Here is a 17,203-nt window from a genome sequence, read left to right as displayed (position 1 = left end):
TTAGTTTAGTGCATTTTAGTTCAGTTCAGTAAAGTTGCAGTTTAGTTTCATACCATTTTTAGTATAGTTTTCATTCAGTTTCAGTCCAGTTTCGGTTCAGTTTCAGCTTACGTTTGGTTCAGTGTGAGTTCAATTTCAGATTAGTTTTAGTTTAGTTTTAAATCATTTTTGGTTTAATTTCAATTCAATTTTAGTTCAGTCACAGTATAGGTCTAGTTCAGTATCAGTTCAATTTCTTTTCAGCTCCAGTTAAGTTTTATTCTAGTTTCAGTGCAATTCCAGTTTAGATCTAGTTCAGTTTCATTCCAGTTTAGTCGAGTTTCAATTCAACTTCGGATTAACATTAGATTAAATTCTGTTGAGTTTCAGTTCAGTTTAGTTTCAATTTAATTTCAAAACAGTTTCAGATTAGATTGGTGAGCCTTAAGATATTTTGAAATAAAATAACTTTAATATCGATAACCAAAGTTTCCAAACAACGAAAAGGCAAGCAAATGTATGAGAGGTATCAGGGTGGACATTATTGTTATATCTCGCTCATAGGTTGAATATTGTCGGTTGCACGTTACCGGTAGAAATTGTTCTATTTCAGTCGAGTGTATCGTCGTCGTTCTAACCAACCACCAGCCCGTAGGTAGAGGTACAGTTTGTTCGTGCAGCGCTCATTTTCTCGTCCAGCGCTTGTGTAATAGTCGCTAATTAGCCGTTCGTATTTGGTTGATTAACATGTGCCCAACAAAAAAAGAAAAAGAGCCCGGTTGGTCAGGCGGTGGCGGTGTGGAACTGTATGACTGTGTTTTTCAACCACCCGGTCGGTAGAACAATCACCGCTTGGCCATGCCATCTCTGCTGGTGTCAGGTGGGGTGCTATTTAATACGTGTATGGGATGAGATATAAACTAAGGTAAATGCAGTTTACATGAATTGAAATATTTTTGAAAGTTTTTTAACAAGTTAAAATGTAGGAAACAACCACCCTAGTTTGATGAGTAAAGAAAGAAGAAGGCGATTCTCGGTTGCTTAGCAGCTAGTAAGTACACGGTGCGCAGTTTGTGCACAGACGGGTAATTTTTATGACTTTTTATTAAAAACTATTAGCATAGTTTGAACGTTTATCGCGCTTGCTTTGACGAACAACGGCTTGACGTTGTCCTGTCCCGGAACCCCGTCACACGGGGAGCGTTCAATTAGTATTCAATGTACAGCCGTTTGTTTGTTCTTCCAGCCAGCTCGACTTCACTAATCAATTAATCACGAATGCGCTGGCAAGTGCTGCGGGCTGGCCGCGCATTCGGTTTAGCTATGCTTCTTGTTATCATAGTACAATTGTTCGGTACCGTTGCTCGTCCCCGCCCCTTAGACCCACCGCACCGCGTTCGATTCTTTTGTCTGGGGGAACAGCAAATGCCATATCCTGTGCCAAATCATCCATAAGATCACATGATAAACATAATCGAAGCGGGTCAATTGATGTTTTTAATTGAGACGCAAATCTGTTTATCGGTAGGCCACCTAGTCAGCTGCCAAGTTGTTATTAAACCCAAGGTTGACTTATTTTTGGGGCTGATGGTATCGAAACCGGTACAGACATAGCTGTGAGCAGGGGTTTCACCTGAATGAGTTAAAGTTTAAAATGCATAAGTTTTTTCAATCTTAATTTAATTACAAATTATTTAAATGCGCACGCAGCTGCTAGCAGTGCTGACAACACTGGCGCACTTTTTGACAGACGCAGTTTCTTTGAAACCAGAAAAAAAAACAGTGAGTTCGTGAAGCGTTTTTTCACGGAAACTTGTCACGTTTGCAATGTTTATTAGTGTAAAAAGCAAAGTATACAGAGTTGGAGTGGTTACGTGACTTGCGAGTACCGGTATTTGCGAAAAATCTGCTAGTGGTCACCGGCGTAAAATTGTAAACAACAACCGGAGGAAAAACTCAATGGTGTGAAAATTAGTAATTTCAGTAGAGTTTTGACGGCTTTGCGGTAAATTCAAAAGTGCATTTAAAAATAGGAGGTGCTTTGGTGTTGTATTGTGAACAGTATTTTGAAGTAGGACTACGTCTTTCTTTACTATATTGTGCTGTTAATTTGATTAGCTCCTGCTAAGCCTTTTCCCCAAATATTTCAAACGCTCTTCACTTTTTTTTTTCACAATCACAATTGTCACCTCTTCGTCGTGCACACGACTATATGCATAGGTTTTGTTGTTTTTGACAGTGCAATCCGCGCAGCTTTTGCGGAGAAAGTCACAAAAAATCACCACTGATTGAGTGAAGTGGTGTGAAATGGCACTTGAAAGAAATTGTTACGTCAAAACGATATAAAACAATCAATCTTGCCCAAGTACACGTGGTGATGAATTTCGCATTTCAGGTGGCCTCCCGCTGGCTGGTAAGGGGATGCTCAATCATCTTCCGCGAACCAGTTGGGATGCGCAGCCAGGCTCAGGCGTTATTAAATAACTCAATTTCCAACGACAACACAACCGCCGAACACTCAGGGAACAACACCCATTTCTGCGGCGGTGCCGCGAGGCCAGTTGTTGAACTTGCTCTCTATTGATGCCGCTGCACGTCACTAGTATTGAACGAACAGCAGTCGCCATGCGGCATAAAATTGTATCTCGGTTGAGGTTATGTTTGTTCTCACAATTAGACTCTTTACTCTGTTTAAATTCGAAGGAACGAGCGACGGGGGGAGGGAAGCGAGAGAGAGAACAAAAAAGACATGACTTTGAGCGGCACAATAATTAACTTCAAGTTTCATTAGCACAATTGCTCAAATCGTTCGAACTAGAAACATTTTTTTCTCTCTTTTTTCTGAACAACGAATACAATGAAGCCATCAAGCGAACACAGAGGGCTGCTGTACAAGCACACAGTTCTCGAATAGCCCACCACGATGACAAGTGCGCTAAGCTTGTATGGAAAATAATTAATATGTCGTAAAATCTAATTAATGAAGCTTTATTACTTCCTTTTCTATCGAGCGCTCACAGGGCATCAATGGTTGCTATTGTTTTGACGCACAGGCTGGGATATATGTGCATGTGTGTGTTGAGTATTGGTTTTGTGCAAAGCTAGACAAATTTCATCACGTAACCACGCTGAGGCTGACGCACTCGCATATTAGGACAGCTCACAAGCCATTTGCGACAGCGTACGAGTATTTACAGCCTCAAATAATCGATCGGTTCAGTTCTTATCGCATTAACAAATGGTTTCGAGATTATTATCAGAATAGCAGCACTTAAACATTCATACACACACGCGCGCTGGAATATCATCTGTCAATCAGTAGACTGCCGCAGCTGCTGCCACACAGCCTCACAGCCTACTGATTCGATATAATAAAACACAAAAACGTTGTTCTTTTTTAAATTATTACACGCTACGGTAAAATAAATTGTTTACGGTCGCTTGGTTGGTCCCACGATCAGCTGTCAAATTGAATTCCAATTAAACAATAAACTAGCTGACGCCTGGTGCCGCGACCGCAACATATCTGTTTTGAACTTCTTTATCATCGCCTTACAATTCATTCTTTTTCCGGAAAAAACAAGCCATATTTTTTCACCGTTTCTTTTCCCACAAGTGTTCACGTTCAATGTCTACTAGTGCCAGTGAATATCGGTAAGAATTGAAATATTGCGAAATAAATGGCTAGCTTGCTACCCGTTCGTATTTTTGTCTGTACGCCGAACGACAATGATATTCATCGGCTGTCAAACACGCAGCAGCAGCAACGGCAGCGCCACTGCTACTGGCAGTGAAATTATGATTATTTTCATTTACGTTTTCAATACTGTCCGCTTCACCCACAACAAACAAAGAGGGGTTGGAGGTGTCTGACAGTGGTCCTACTATTAGGGTGACCAGTGTCATGATTAAATTCCAACTGATTCAACCATTCCGAAGTTGGCAACCCGAAACTGCAACCGTACCGTACTCCCGTGCCTACTAGAGTGTATTATTTTATTTAATTTTTACGCACGCACCGTCTCTTGGAAGCAATCTTTCCGCCCTGGAGGAACGTCGCGGAACGTGCGCTGTCATTTTTTGTCCAATGGATGTACAAATAGACAATTTAAATAATGTATTTGTGTTGGCGCATCGAAATCATCAAATATATACATATTGGGAGAATAAACAACAAACAAAAATTCTTTTCACCTCCATCCGCGTGGCGGCGCGGCTGCCAGACGACAACCGGTGTTATCGTGCCGGCATTGCACTGGCAGCAGCACGCCACTGCTGTCACGACGAAAAGGTGGAAAAGCCGAGAATTTACACGCTGACTTTTTATTGGTGGGTAAATATTAGCACGACTACGTTTAACTTTCTCAAGCGTACAAAACAATTGTCAAACTAATAGGCTCAATTGAGCTGTTATGCTGGGAATGTAAACACAGAATAAACTACTTCGGAATTGGGCTGTAAACTTACCGATAGATCGACGTAAGAAGCACAGCAACTATCTGTCTGACTCCTGCTATCTGGATCGAATCACTGCTTTCGCGGAGGAGGAAAATCTTTCACTCTCCACACCGTTCACTATTATTCATTGAAGAAACGAAAAACTTCCGTGCAGTTCTCTTCCTAGTGTCACTGTTTCACTTAGGGTTCAATGTTCTTCGATTGGACCGCGTCTCGATCAATCTGCAAATTTATTTTATACAATTGCCTTCATAAAATAACACAGTTAAAAACGCACCGGAACCCGGACAAAACCGAGTGTGTCCGCGAATGAGGGCCCGTAAAACTATCACATAGTTGTTATTGTTTTATTGATTTTTCCTTCCAGAGTGCGCTGCCTGGTGGAGGCTCTCTAATCGTTAGTTACTCCCGAAAGAAAACCCCAATTGCGGAGGGAGACGAAACGTGGAAATCACGGGGAAGAAGGTACTTTTATAAGTACTTGAAGAGCACTCTCACTCGGCTCACTCGCACTGTGTGTCCGTGCGATATTGTCGTCGTCGTAGTTGTCGCAAATGTCCTGATCGCCGTTGCCGCTACCGTCGCTCCAGTAACAACACATTCCAGCACGTGGAAACTAGATGGCACTAGCGCATTAATCGTGCACTAGAGTGGGACATCGGCAGCCCTGGTCCACTACTGGTGTAGTAACTATAGGTAAATTATAACGGTAAGTTGCTGGTTGTATTTTTGGGTGGAAGTGATTCAGGAGTACAACTGCGGATGTAGTTGTGTCCAACCGAGCTTCGTTCGTGAGGCGAAAACCGCAGCAAAGGCGAAGGAAGGTGGTAATTTTATTTATTACCGGGAAATAGTAATGGTTAGATAGTAGAGAATGACTCGCCACTCTGGCTGTTTATTTGTGAGTGTACCTTCATGCTAAAAGCGCGTGTGTGTATTCGTCTCACAAGATGATAAATATTCCGTGGAAAATGAGAAGAAATGGAACTATACAAATCAACTGTTTTATTTTCCCCCTGTTCTGGGACGGGATTTTGGGGGAAAAGGGGAGGGTGCCGCTAAAAATACGACAGAGCGCAAGTTATGAGTGCTGTGTTGTGCAGTGAGTATACCTTGCAGGCGCGGAAACTCTCGCTCGCGGTTTCCATTCTCATCTCCCGCTCTCGGGAAGAATCGCAGCGCCACGTGCGTCGCTGTATGGGTGCATCTAATTGCGAGAGCTCTAATTACTAACCCACACAGCTTGAGTCAATTACCCAAACATGTGTGCGGCGTGCTTCAAGTGAGTGGAAAACTGTTTTGATGGAACAATTGGGTACGTTTAGAGGATATTTACCCGCCGTTCCGCTGTCCTCCACTAACGTCACCATTTTCGCACTGATTGCCAGCAGAAGGGTGATGGCGTGAATAAGTTTCAGACAGAAAATTTTCCCAAATCATCATCACCAACAACAACAGCAGCAGAAGCAGTAGCAGTAGAAGTAAAACTGTCAACGCGCCTGGCCCGAAAGCGGACTCATGTGATTTCAGCGAGAAGCCGCTACTAAATGGCTTTCTAATCGAATTAAAATCATTGCAATTTTCCCCACACCGACCGCCACTTTAGAGAGCACTCCCCATTCGGGAGATTTTCTTTTGTTACATAATCTTCAATTGAATTAGAGCTTCTTTCCGTTCTGGCGCACCCCAACCCATTACCGTTTGGTTGGCGGGGGAGGGGGCCTGGGAACACAGGCCTGCTGGCTGCAGACAAGGACAGTTGCACAATATTCGCTTCCTTCGATTAATTCAATTAAAATCAATTATTGTACTTCCCCGTGGCCGGAATAATGGCCGCTGTCTGTCGGTGCAAAGATGGGCCGCTGTTCGCAGGAGAAGAAAGTCGCAAGTTTTTACTACTAGTAGGTACTCACTACTTGGTGTAAGTGTTGCCATTGTTCAACCAACCAACGGTGGCGAATTGAAAATATATATCGGTGAACAGTAAATAACTCCATTAGTAATTAATTAAATCAATTGAACTTAATCGTCCGTGCCCCACTGTTGGCTGCTGCTGCTGCTGGCCGGTGACACCGGTATTCCGGTGGATTGTTCCCACAATGAATTATGCAAAGTTGCAATTTCCTGTGCTGTTTTTTTACTGCTACTGGTCGGACTGACTGGCAGACGAAAGTTAGTATACATTGTAGTATGTAAGACTGCAAGGGAATAAATAGTGGGCAACGATTACTTCCAGGAAACAATATTGTCGTAATTGTGAAATTATTTTCTAGCCCTAAAGTTGTAATTGGTAACATGAGAAAACTTTTCGGGAGTTTTCGACGTGTGAGTTTGGTAAATACATGTTAAAAGTTTCTAAAAAATGTCCCAATATGGTGGAGCCCATAACCTGTTCTAAAACTTTAAGGAAACCCAGAACATCGAAGAGTTTCCATAAAAAATCGGTGGAAGAATAAGGTGGTAGAATAAGGTGTGATGAATCACATGAAAAGAGAAAAAAGTAGTTTTAAAATGTTGTCTTGAACCTAACCAGGACTTTTTCTGTGAAATTATTTTCCATTACAAAAGTTGTATTTAGTGTAACACAGGACAACTTTCCGGTGAGTTTTCGCCGTGCGAGATAGGGTAATACACTTTGAAAGTTTTTAAAATATGTAGTAATATGTATCTTTCTCATTTCTAATGACTTTATTGCAAGTTCAGTTATTTTTATATCTATTTCAAGCAGTAAATGTGGAGTTGACGATTGAAAAATGTTCTAACTGATAAAATAGTTAAATAAAAATTTACGAAAAATATAGTCAAGCAGGTGGAAATCGAACCCACAACTTCTAAACATTAGAAGTTGTGGGTTCGAGTCTTACTGTTTGAAATAGAAATAACCTGTTCAAAAATTTCGAGGCAATCCAAAATGTAGTACAGCTCTTATACGCGGCCCAATAATATAGAATTAGGAGGGATAAATTACTTCGAACTACTTGTCGTAGACTACATTTATTCAGGAGTTTCCCTTGCAAAGTTATTACATGTTTAGGCTTATTTTTTCGATAACTTTAAGAACGTTCAGGGTACAAAGGTGCAAGTAGAATTATGATGTCAATAATTTTTCCCTAAAACATAGCTCAAGTACTACTGTTGTAGGTTCCATTTATACCAATCCACCAGCCATCCATTCTTGAAGTCATCGAAAGAACAAGATAAAATATGCTACAACTTTGTGAGAAAAAATCCTGTAGATATGTAATCTTCGACAAAAACGTGTGTTTTGTATGACTTAATACTTCTTTAGAACAACGTGCTCTTGTTAAAAGCAACTAACAAAAGTTAAGTACAAAATACTAAGTTTTAAGTAACTTTCATATGAAATACTCTGTAACTCTCTACCCAATTGATTTATTATTTTGTTTATTCATAAAAACTTCATGTTTTTGCATGTTCTAAAACTTTGCTGAATAAACCATTCCTTTCTCTCTTAATAGAAACAAGTCAAAGTTTAGTATGCGGATCATTCATGCAAACAATTGTTCCGAAAACTTTATTAAGCTAAAGTTAGATCCATTTAATATTTGGTCGCAGCTTTCTGTTTACTGTGATGCCTCTAGTGGCAGTTTCGAGAAACCAATGACAGTGCAGTGGTAAGGACGTTTTGTTTACATAGTGTTTCATCAAATTCGAGTCAGTGGATCAAAAGTTATCGACGATGAAACGTGAAACACGTGAGAAAATATTGCACACTCGCGTTGATAACCCGACAGCGTGCTAGAGCTCTAACGCTGGATTGCGCTGATCATAGCAACCGTAGAAGTGGAGCGATTGACAAGTAGCTACGACGATTGAAAGTCTGCATAGCAGTCCGGACAAACCTTGGGATTACACTGCGCGATTTGGCTGAGAAGTTCTCTGCATCGTAGTTCAACGAATCTGTCTGCTTGGAGGCCTGCGGTCGTTCCAGGCCAGCAAGCACCCCAACAGGACCCTCAAGCAGAATCCTGTTGCAAAACGCTGACCAAACTCGACGGCTGCATTTGAATGGACGGTGAGATATTTGTAAAAATGGATATCGCGCAGTTCTCAGGTCGAAAATTCTGTATGCCCAAGCCCAAGGGTGACGATGACAAATCTGCAACTGAGGAAAAAAAAGATTTTCTACACCGGATCAACCATGAAATGGCCAGGTGAACAAGGAATATAGTGCCTCCAGAAGCGGATTTTGCCGTTCATCCAATCACATGACGGTCCGGTGAAGTTCTGGTCTGACTTGGCCAGTTGCCACTACAGCCAGGACGTCATGGCTTGGTGCAAAGCGAACAGAATTGGTATCATCGAAAATGCTATCGACCCACCAAATTGCCTAGATTTTCGTCCAATTGAAAATTATTGAGCGATAATCAAGAGCAAGTTGAAGAATAGTGGCAGAACGATAAAAACCCAGCTGATTAACATCAGATGGTGGAAAAAAATGGAGGATCGAGTAGACAGTTTCACTGTACAGAAAACGATGGGCGGTATAAAACGAAAAGTGCGTGAATTTATCCGAAACTCAGACGAATATATTTTTACTCTATTTTTCCTTTAGAGGATAATTAATTTGCTGCAAAATGATATCTCAAGATTTTTTCACGTATTTTTTCTTTTCTGACGAAGATATGTCCCACTCTGTGCGACCAAATATTAAATGGATCGAGCTTTAAGATAAAAATAAATGAAGTTAAATTTTTGTCCTTTTGGACCACTGTAAACTGTCTTTTGAACACAAATTAACCAGAATCTGAATTTTTCACGTTGAAGGCAGTAACACATCTCATAAACTACGAAGCAGCCTTCTAATGTTAGAGGATTTTCAACATTCCCTCCAGTGAAAGCACCTGTCTCGTATTTTTGCTCTGTGAGTTTGTGGTCCAGAAAGTCCTCAAATTTGTGATGTCGTTTGAACGTTGCAGGTTGAACGTTATTTACCAGTTGGAATTTTACTATTATAAAGCAAATAATTTTGATAATGTTTCCCAAACTGTAATCTAATCAGAATAGATTTTTGTCATACAAATAGCCGTACAGCATTTTAGTTAAGCTCAACTGAAATCTTTGCAAACATCATCCATACAAACAGTTGTTCTGAAGACACTATTAAGGTAGGATGAAGGTGCTATGGAGTTAAGTTTTTGTCATTGGACCACTGTGCACTGTCTTTTGAATACAAATAAACCAGAATCTGGATACTTCATGTTAAAGGCTTATTGCCGTCTCATCAACCACAAAGCAGCCTTCTGATTTCAAATCAAAAACACACCTTTCAATGAAAGCACCAGTCTCGTATTCTTTTAACTAACTTATTATGAAGTCTGTGGTTCGAAAATCCACAAATTTGTGATGTCGTTCGAATGTTGCAGATTAGAATTTTTTACCAGTTGGAATTTTATTATTGCGGAGCAAATAAATTTGATTGATCTCCCATTATTGTGATTATGATTATGTTTCTCAAACTTTATTCTTATTAGCATAAATTTTTGTTACACACATAGTCGTACGGAATTTTAGTTAAGCTCAACTGCAATCTTTTCTTTACATCTATAGTGAAAGAAATCCATCCCTGGGCACTTTTCGTCAGTTGCTGTGGAATCAGAAATTCTAGAAGATGCTACTGCACATTGCTTTGTGTTGCTGATTTTGTGCTCCTTAAAAATAGCGTCTTCACTTTTGATTTTAGTGGTAGTTTTCGTCGTGTGGGATTGGTAAATACATTTAAAAAGTTTCTACAAGTTGTACGAATCTGTTGGGCCCATAACCTGTTCGAAAACTTTAAGGCAACCCAAAATTTAGTACAGCTTCTATGAATACTCGGTGAAATTATGTAGAATAAAGTTTGTTGAATCACTTGAATAGATTAAAATCAACTAAAATCCATTTGAATGCAACAGTTTTGCAAATAATGCCAACTAGCGCTGCTTCATGTTTTTTGTTCCAGTTTTTGGTTAAATTTAGTATTAATTTTAGTGATATAATTTTTCTTGGAAAAGTTTCTCTCTTTTTCTATTTTTTTGGTTTATTTCGAAAATGTACCTATTTTTTAAGGACAGTGAGATAGACAGCCGGTGTCCTTGGAAAGTTTTGGAAGATGCTAGTTTGTCGAAAATGTCGAATGTCTTTTATGGTATACAAGATGTGAATAGTTTTATATAAGAAGTTCACTAGAATTATATTTTTCTATTCAACTTTTCTTCACGGGTTTTTACATATTTTAACCTGTTACAAAGTTATTTGCAAAACAGAAATACATATTTTACTGAGCTTTTTAATTCGCTATAGTTTAAAATACAAAAGTTTTTTGCCCATTATCGTTTCTTGAAGGGTGAATTAAACTCGAAATCACTTATTAGTTTGCAAAAAATCGCAGATAACTATTTTTAAACTTGTAAAAACATTTGTTAAACCTGTGCTTTTCAAAATATCTTTGTTATTTCTGGAGTTCTACCACATCCGGCGGAAATATGGACCCATAAAAACCGTACAATTTTGAAGGAGGATAGGAAAATGTAAAACGCCATGAAAAAAAAGTTATAATGAAAAATGTGATTTTTTGGCGACATCAAATGTGAGGATGCTATTAATTTAGAGCACGTAATCAGCAGAATAAAACTCTGTGTAATGTCTTGAATAGAACTATATAAGAGTAATTTTGACTGACTTTCCTACTCATACTACGAAACCTAGTTCAATACTTTCCTACTTCAATACTACGAAACGAAAACTAGTTCAAATTCATTCACTAATTTATGAAATTAAGCAATGTTGGAACAAATTATCAACAAATTATTATTGATTCAGAATACTTCAAATAAAAGTGTTTGTGAGCAAACTAATTGGAGGGGCAGGAGTGTTTTGTTGTTCACAGAAAAATTGCTCAGCAGCTTTCAGATTTTCTCGATGTTACTCACAATTTTAGTACCCATACTTTGAATCACTTATATTTATTGTATGTCTTGGATTTGTAACACCTTCAACAATTTCGTCATCGGCTAGTGTCTCGTATTCAGTACTCTCATCGTCTAACCCAGAAATTTGAGATTTCATTTCAATTGCTCATCTGTTTCTCTTTGATAACTGACAACGACGGGTCATCTTTATATCAAGACTATGCAACATATTTCACATCTGCGTTTCATTTGCAGCAACTTTTTCCTACGAAAGCGTTTCGACTGTGATGTTTTTCTTTGGATTAAACTTTGATCGTTCCACGTGTTTTTTTTAAATTGTCTGAATCTAAAATTTTTCTCGGGTTTTGTTATTTAGCTTAAGAATGATTTCCCAAACATTGAATTTAATGACCTTCAGTTGTCGTATGTTATAATCTTGGCTTGAAGAAATCGTTATAGTCATTAGGATCGAACAGCCCCACAATTTTTCTGTACTTCAACGGTTGGCTGCGATAGACTTCGAAGAAGGTCGAATTCCGAAACAAAATGTTGCTTTGAATTTATTGGTAAATCTCATTTCAGCTGATTACTATTATATTTTTGCCTTTCTCCTAGAAAGGTATAGCAATCACTGGAAAAACCGAAGGTATAAAAGTGGTCCCAATGGCCGGATGTCATATACCACTCGACTTCTTTCGACGAACTGAGCATTTTCTGTATGTATGTATGTATGTGTGTATGTGTGTGTGTGTGTGTGTGTGTGTGTGTGTGTGTGTGTGTGTGTGTGTGTGTGTGTGTGTGTGTGTATGTGCAACTTTTTTTCGCACTCACTTTTCTCAGAGATGGCTGGACCGATTTTCATAAAATTAATTGCAAATGAAAGGTCTAGTTGCGCCATAGGTTGCTATTGAATTTAATTGTAATCGGATTTTTAGTTTAGAGGTTATGTATCAAAATGTAAAAATCACGAAACATCAATATCTCAGAAACCACACAACCGATTTCAATAAAACTGGTTTCAAATGATTGGGCTGTCCCCAGAACCCTTAACTTTTGAATTTCGTTATGATTGAACATATGGTTCAAAAGTTATGTAAAGAAAAGTTATCCTGAGGTTGTTTAAACTCACTCATTTTTCTCAGTGATGGCTGAACCGATTTTCACAAAATTAGTGTCAAATGAAAGGTCTATTTGCCCCATAGGTTGCTATTGAATTTCATTGCAATCGGATTGTAACTGTGTCCGTTGTTCATAAAAATGTGAAATTACATAATGAAAGTAAACATATTGACTTTCTCCTAACGATCACTGGCTAATTAAAAGGTACAAAAATGATTGAAATGGCCGAATGTCATATACTACTTTTGTGGATTTATCGGCTTAATCAGTCCGTGTATAGAAGCAAAAACGATTTTTTGTTTCTTAATCCGACAGTTTCGGTGACTTTATTTCACCTTTTTCAAGGAGTCTAAAAATATACAATACGTGTAGTTTTCCTTTTTCTGTTACTGTTTTGAGTTTTTTGTATGTGTTTGTACATATTGCCAACACAGAAAATAGTATCAACAAACGCACAGACACTGAGGGACTTAACACTGTATATGCTGGTATTATACACACAATAAGAAATATCAATCACAATAAAACCGATAAACACAACAACCAATATGCAATAACAACCTAAAGTTTTTAGCGTAGCTCTCCAACACACTCACAACAAACTGTCAAGAAATAGTAGACTACTGGAAAAAAATACAAAACCTATTGCTCTGATTAGAAAATTTTAATTAGAAAAAGCAGTGCTAGAAAAAAGTGATAACTGTTATACAGTGTAGTGCACACAAAAATAGAGACATATGCAGTGAGTACAGTTTGTTAAGAAACAGTAGAATTTAAATTTAAGAAAATCTATTTTTATACATAGCCAAATAAAGACGCCATTTGCAATACACACCAGACAACCTATGTTGGACACCAACACACTGAACAATAAAACGATAATCTTTTCTGTAAGTACAAACACATACAAAAAACTCAAAACAGTAACAGAAAAAGGAAAACTACACGTATTGTATATTTTTAGACTCCTTGAAAAAGGTGAAATAAAGTCACCGAAACTGTCGGATTAAGAAACAAAAAATCGTTTTTGCTCCTACACACGGACTGATTACTCATATACTACTCAACTTAGTTCGACGAATCGAGCATTTTCTGCATATATGCATGTATAGGTGTATATGTTTGTGTGTGGGTGTGTACGTGTGTATGTGCACCTTTCTTTCGCACTCACTTTTCTCAGAGATGGTCTGACCGATTCTTTCTATCTTGGTGTCAAATGAAGGGTCTATTTGCCGCTTAGGTTGCTATTGAATTTCATTGTAATCAAACTTTTAGTTTTGGCGCTGCGTCAGAATGTGAAAAACGCTCTTATATCTCAGAAGCTATGAACATAGTTGAATTCAAATAAATGGGCTTTCAAACCCTTAAACAATGAATTTCATAATGTTTAAACATGTGGTTTGAAAATTATAGAAAGAAACGAAACCCGCAGACTGTTTCAAACTATACACACTTAAATTTTTTTGCCGGATCTCGGTAATTTTTGCCGAGAACGGCACCACTGAGTGCTCGGTTAGAAAAAAAAATAACAGCTGTCACATTTTTTCGAAAATCTCGGTTCAACCTAACTGAAGTTTCGGCACAAAATATTAACGAGCCGAAATATCAGTTAGGTGAACCGAGATTCACGAAAAAATGTGACAGCTGTCATTATTTTTTTAACCGAGCACTCAGTGGTGCCGTTCTCGGCAAAAATTACCGAGATCCGGTAAATTTAATATTGTACTATTTCAATGCTTGCGGCCTTGCTCGGGATTGAAGTTGAAATTAAAAGTCATTTCTATCATTTCACTTTTTGCCTTTCTCCTAGAAAGGTATAGCAATCACTGCAAAAACTAAAGGTATAAAAGTGCTCCAAAGGGCCGAATGTCGTATACCACTCGAGTCAGTTCGACGAGCTGAGCATTTTCTGCATGTGTGTGTGTGTAACGCTCTCCCAATCTCACTCGATTTTCTCAGAGATGGCTGAATCGATTTCAATGAAATCAATTCCAAATGGAAGGTCTAGTTGCCCTATAAGACCCTATTGAATTTTATTGTAATCTGATTTCTATTTCAGAGGTTATGTGTCAAAGTGTAAAAATCACGAAATATCTCAGAAACTACACAACCGATTTGAACAAAATTGGTTTCAAATAAACGGGCTACCTAAAAAACCCTTAACTTTTGAACTTATGAAGATTGAACATGTGGTTTAGAAGTTATGGAAAGAAACGTGTTCTGGAGACTATTTAATCTCACTCATGTTTCTCAGAGATGGCTGACCGATTTTCATAAAATCAGTGTCATATGGAAGGTCTTGTTGCCTCATAAGACCCTAATGATTTGTTTTGCAAACGGATTATTACTTTGCCTGTTATGTTTAAAAATGTTTAAAATTTATAAATGTTTAAAGACTACTTGGACTCACTCACTTTTCTCAGAGATGGTAGAACCGATTTCCACAAAATTAGTGTCAAATGAAAGGTCTAGCTGCCTCATAACACCCTATTGAATTTTGCTGTAATCGGAATGTAACTTCGTCTGTAATGTATCGAAATGTGAAAATCATGAAACTTCATTATCTTAGAAACTACACAACAGATTTGAACAGTATTGATATCGAATGAACGGGATAGTTAAGGGTTAACTGATGAATTATGATTGAACACGTGGTTTCAAAGTTTGGCTCCCCCATACGTTCCCTTTACATTTGATTGTAATCAAACTTAAGCAACCGTTATGTTTTAATATGTAAAGTCTATTATCTCAAGTATTACACGACTTATTTGAACATAACTAGTGTCATACAAACCAGTCATCTCTCAAACTTACAAATAACAAACTTCATGAAAATTTGACATACAAGTTTTGTAAAGAAAACAAATTCAAAGACTATTCAACACTATGGCTGCTTTGATCAATATATATGGCCTCAACATGATTTAAATGTGGTATCGTACTATTTGAACGTTCCCGGTATCGCTCGTGATTAAATTGTTCGAAATTAAGAGTCATTTCTTATATTCGCTATTTCTGAAGCACTAACAGTACGTCAAATTTCATATTTTATACTTTAATTACAACATCAATATTTTAGAACCCAAAGAGTGAATATACCTTTTTGGATTTGAGCATTCATGTAAATCTATTTTTACAAATAATAAGTTTGAATGAGAAGGGCTGAGTCTGACCGCTAGGTGGATTAATTTAGGTTTTTCAAGCCAGTTTTACAAACTGAATAGTTGATAATTGGTTCTCATCCGCGTTACAATTAGGTATTCATGTTTCGTACTAAAATTGGTAAGCGAATTTTACTTTTCAACCTTGATTCTGATGAACAGTGTTTGAACTGAGCGTCATTTGAAGTTTGACAGACCTTCCCATGAGCCGTGCCTAATAAGCTTGACCGTTTAACATCAATTTAATGTCCAGTTCATTACCAACATTAAGGAAAACATACTAATTAGAAGAGACGATTTTTTACATCGAAAGAATCCGATTCAGCATGATTTCTAGTTTTGTAAGCTTCATAGTCAGAATTTTGATATATTTTAGATTTGAGGTTAGCTTATTTTAAAGATCGATAAATGATCAAATAATCCAAGCTTGTTTGAGAAAAAAACTTAAGGAAGTAAAAAACACCATCCGCCAAGATCAAAGATACTTCACTTCAGCTTTGTCAGTTCTTCGGTTTGATTAGCACTTACAAATCCGCTAATGGATCTGGCAGCTCTGATCGGGACGACGGCTGTCAGACAAACAAAAACCTTCAAAGTGTTAACTACAAACTGGAGCCAAGTTAGTTTCTACAACCATGTCCGAACAGCGATTAAAATAACTATTAGCATACTTCAAACATAGATAGCGTTACTCAACTTTCATATACATGGCAGTCATTCTTCGCTTACGGAGGGTTCGGTAATCTCAAATTTAATGTGAGTCATTTCTTGTACTTTCTACCGAGAAAAGCAAAAAAAAGTACAGGTGAAAATGGAAATTGGGTTTCCCATCCGCGTGAAACAAAACCTTGATGTTGAGGCACTGACGCAGCATATTTTTTTGGGAGTTTAACACACAGGCTAAGCTGCATTCACACGTTGTTCGTGTTTCTTTTTTGTCTGGAAGTCAGACTTCAACCAATGTAACTTTTTTCGTCGATAACAAAACTCGCCCAAGTTTCCAAAAAAGGGTTATGATGCTACTAACTCTCTTACCGCACCCACATGCTGCTGCAAATGTCGTCCCAATTTCATCGGATTCGGGACAAACCCCCGTGTACCGATAACCGAGCAAAAAAAAAAAAGCGTGGTCGCTCAGATTAATAACGAAAGCCTGAGTTATGAGTTTTCTATATTTTTATCGCACACTGCACCGAAGTACGAGTTCCGTGCCGAGTACGGAGACTGAAGGTACGTACATAGATAGCATCGATTTTTTTCGGGGTTAGCTATGTTCCCTTTTCCACGGCCGTGGCCTCTCCTCGGGTGGTGATTAATTTGCGCGATTTTCCGCAGTTGCAATTCTGCTGCGGAAAACGTGTGTGTGCATGCAGAAAAGGGGGAAAATCGATAACTTCCTACCGGCTCACGGCGGGCGACGGCGCGCGGCCTGGTTGGCAAAGATCGCCCGAGACGTCTCATCAGCCTAGCAGCCGGAGGGATTTCCGTGCGAAGGGGAAGATTTATGGTTCCAGGGTTCACTGCTGCTGTGTGCGAGTGTGTCACAAAGCAAGGGAACAGCTGACTCTCTAAGGT

The 17,203-nt window shown here is 38.5% G+C and overlaps 1 protein-coding gene across 9 annotated transcripts in view; it reads right to left on the bottom strand.

Moving 5' to 3' along the window:
• Positions 1–17,203, bottom strand: part of LOC129733208 (protein abrupt) — a 166,249-nt gene that overhangs the window by 147,331 nt on the left and 1,715 nt on the right. For 7 of the 9 annotated variants that reach the window (XM_055694863.1, XM_055694870.1, XM_055694864.1 and 4 more), the window contains exon 2: positions 4,447–4,659. The exons of 1 other annotated variant lie outside the window; for it this stretch is intronic. The gene's annotated coding sequence lies outside the window, so the exon portion shown is untranslated. Of the gene's footprint in view, positions 1–4,446; positions 4,685–17,203 lie in introns of all 9 variants that reach the window. One more of the 9 variants, XM_055694865.1, reaches the window with a different exon arrangement.

The sequence above is a fragment of the Wyeomyia smithii genome, chromosome 3 (genome assembly GCF_029784165.1).
Source record: "Wyeomyia smithii strain HCP4-BCI-WySm-NY-G18 chromosome 3, ASM2978416v1, whole genome shotgun sequence".
Classification (NCBI taxonomy): Eukaryota; Metazoa; Arthropoda; class Insecta; order Diptera; family Culicidae; genus Wyeomyia; species Wyeomyia smithii.
The sequence above is the reverse complement of the archived record's forward strand: the minus strand, read 5'-3'. Positions and strand labels throughout refer to the sequence as shown.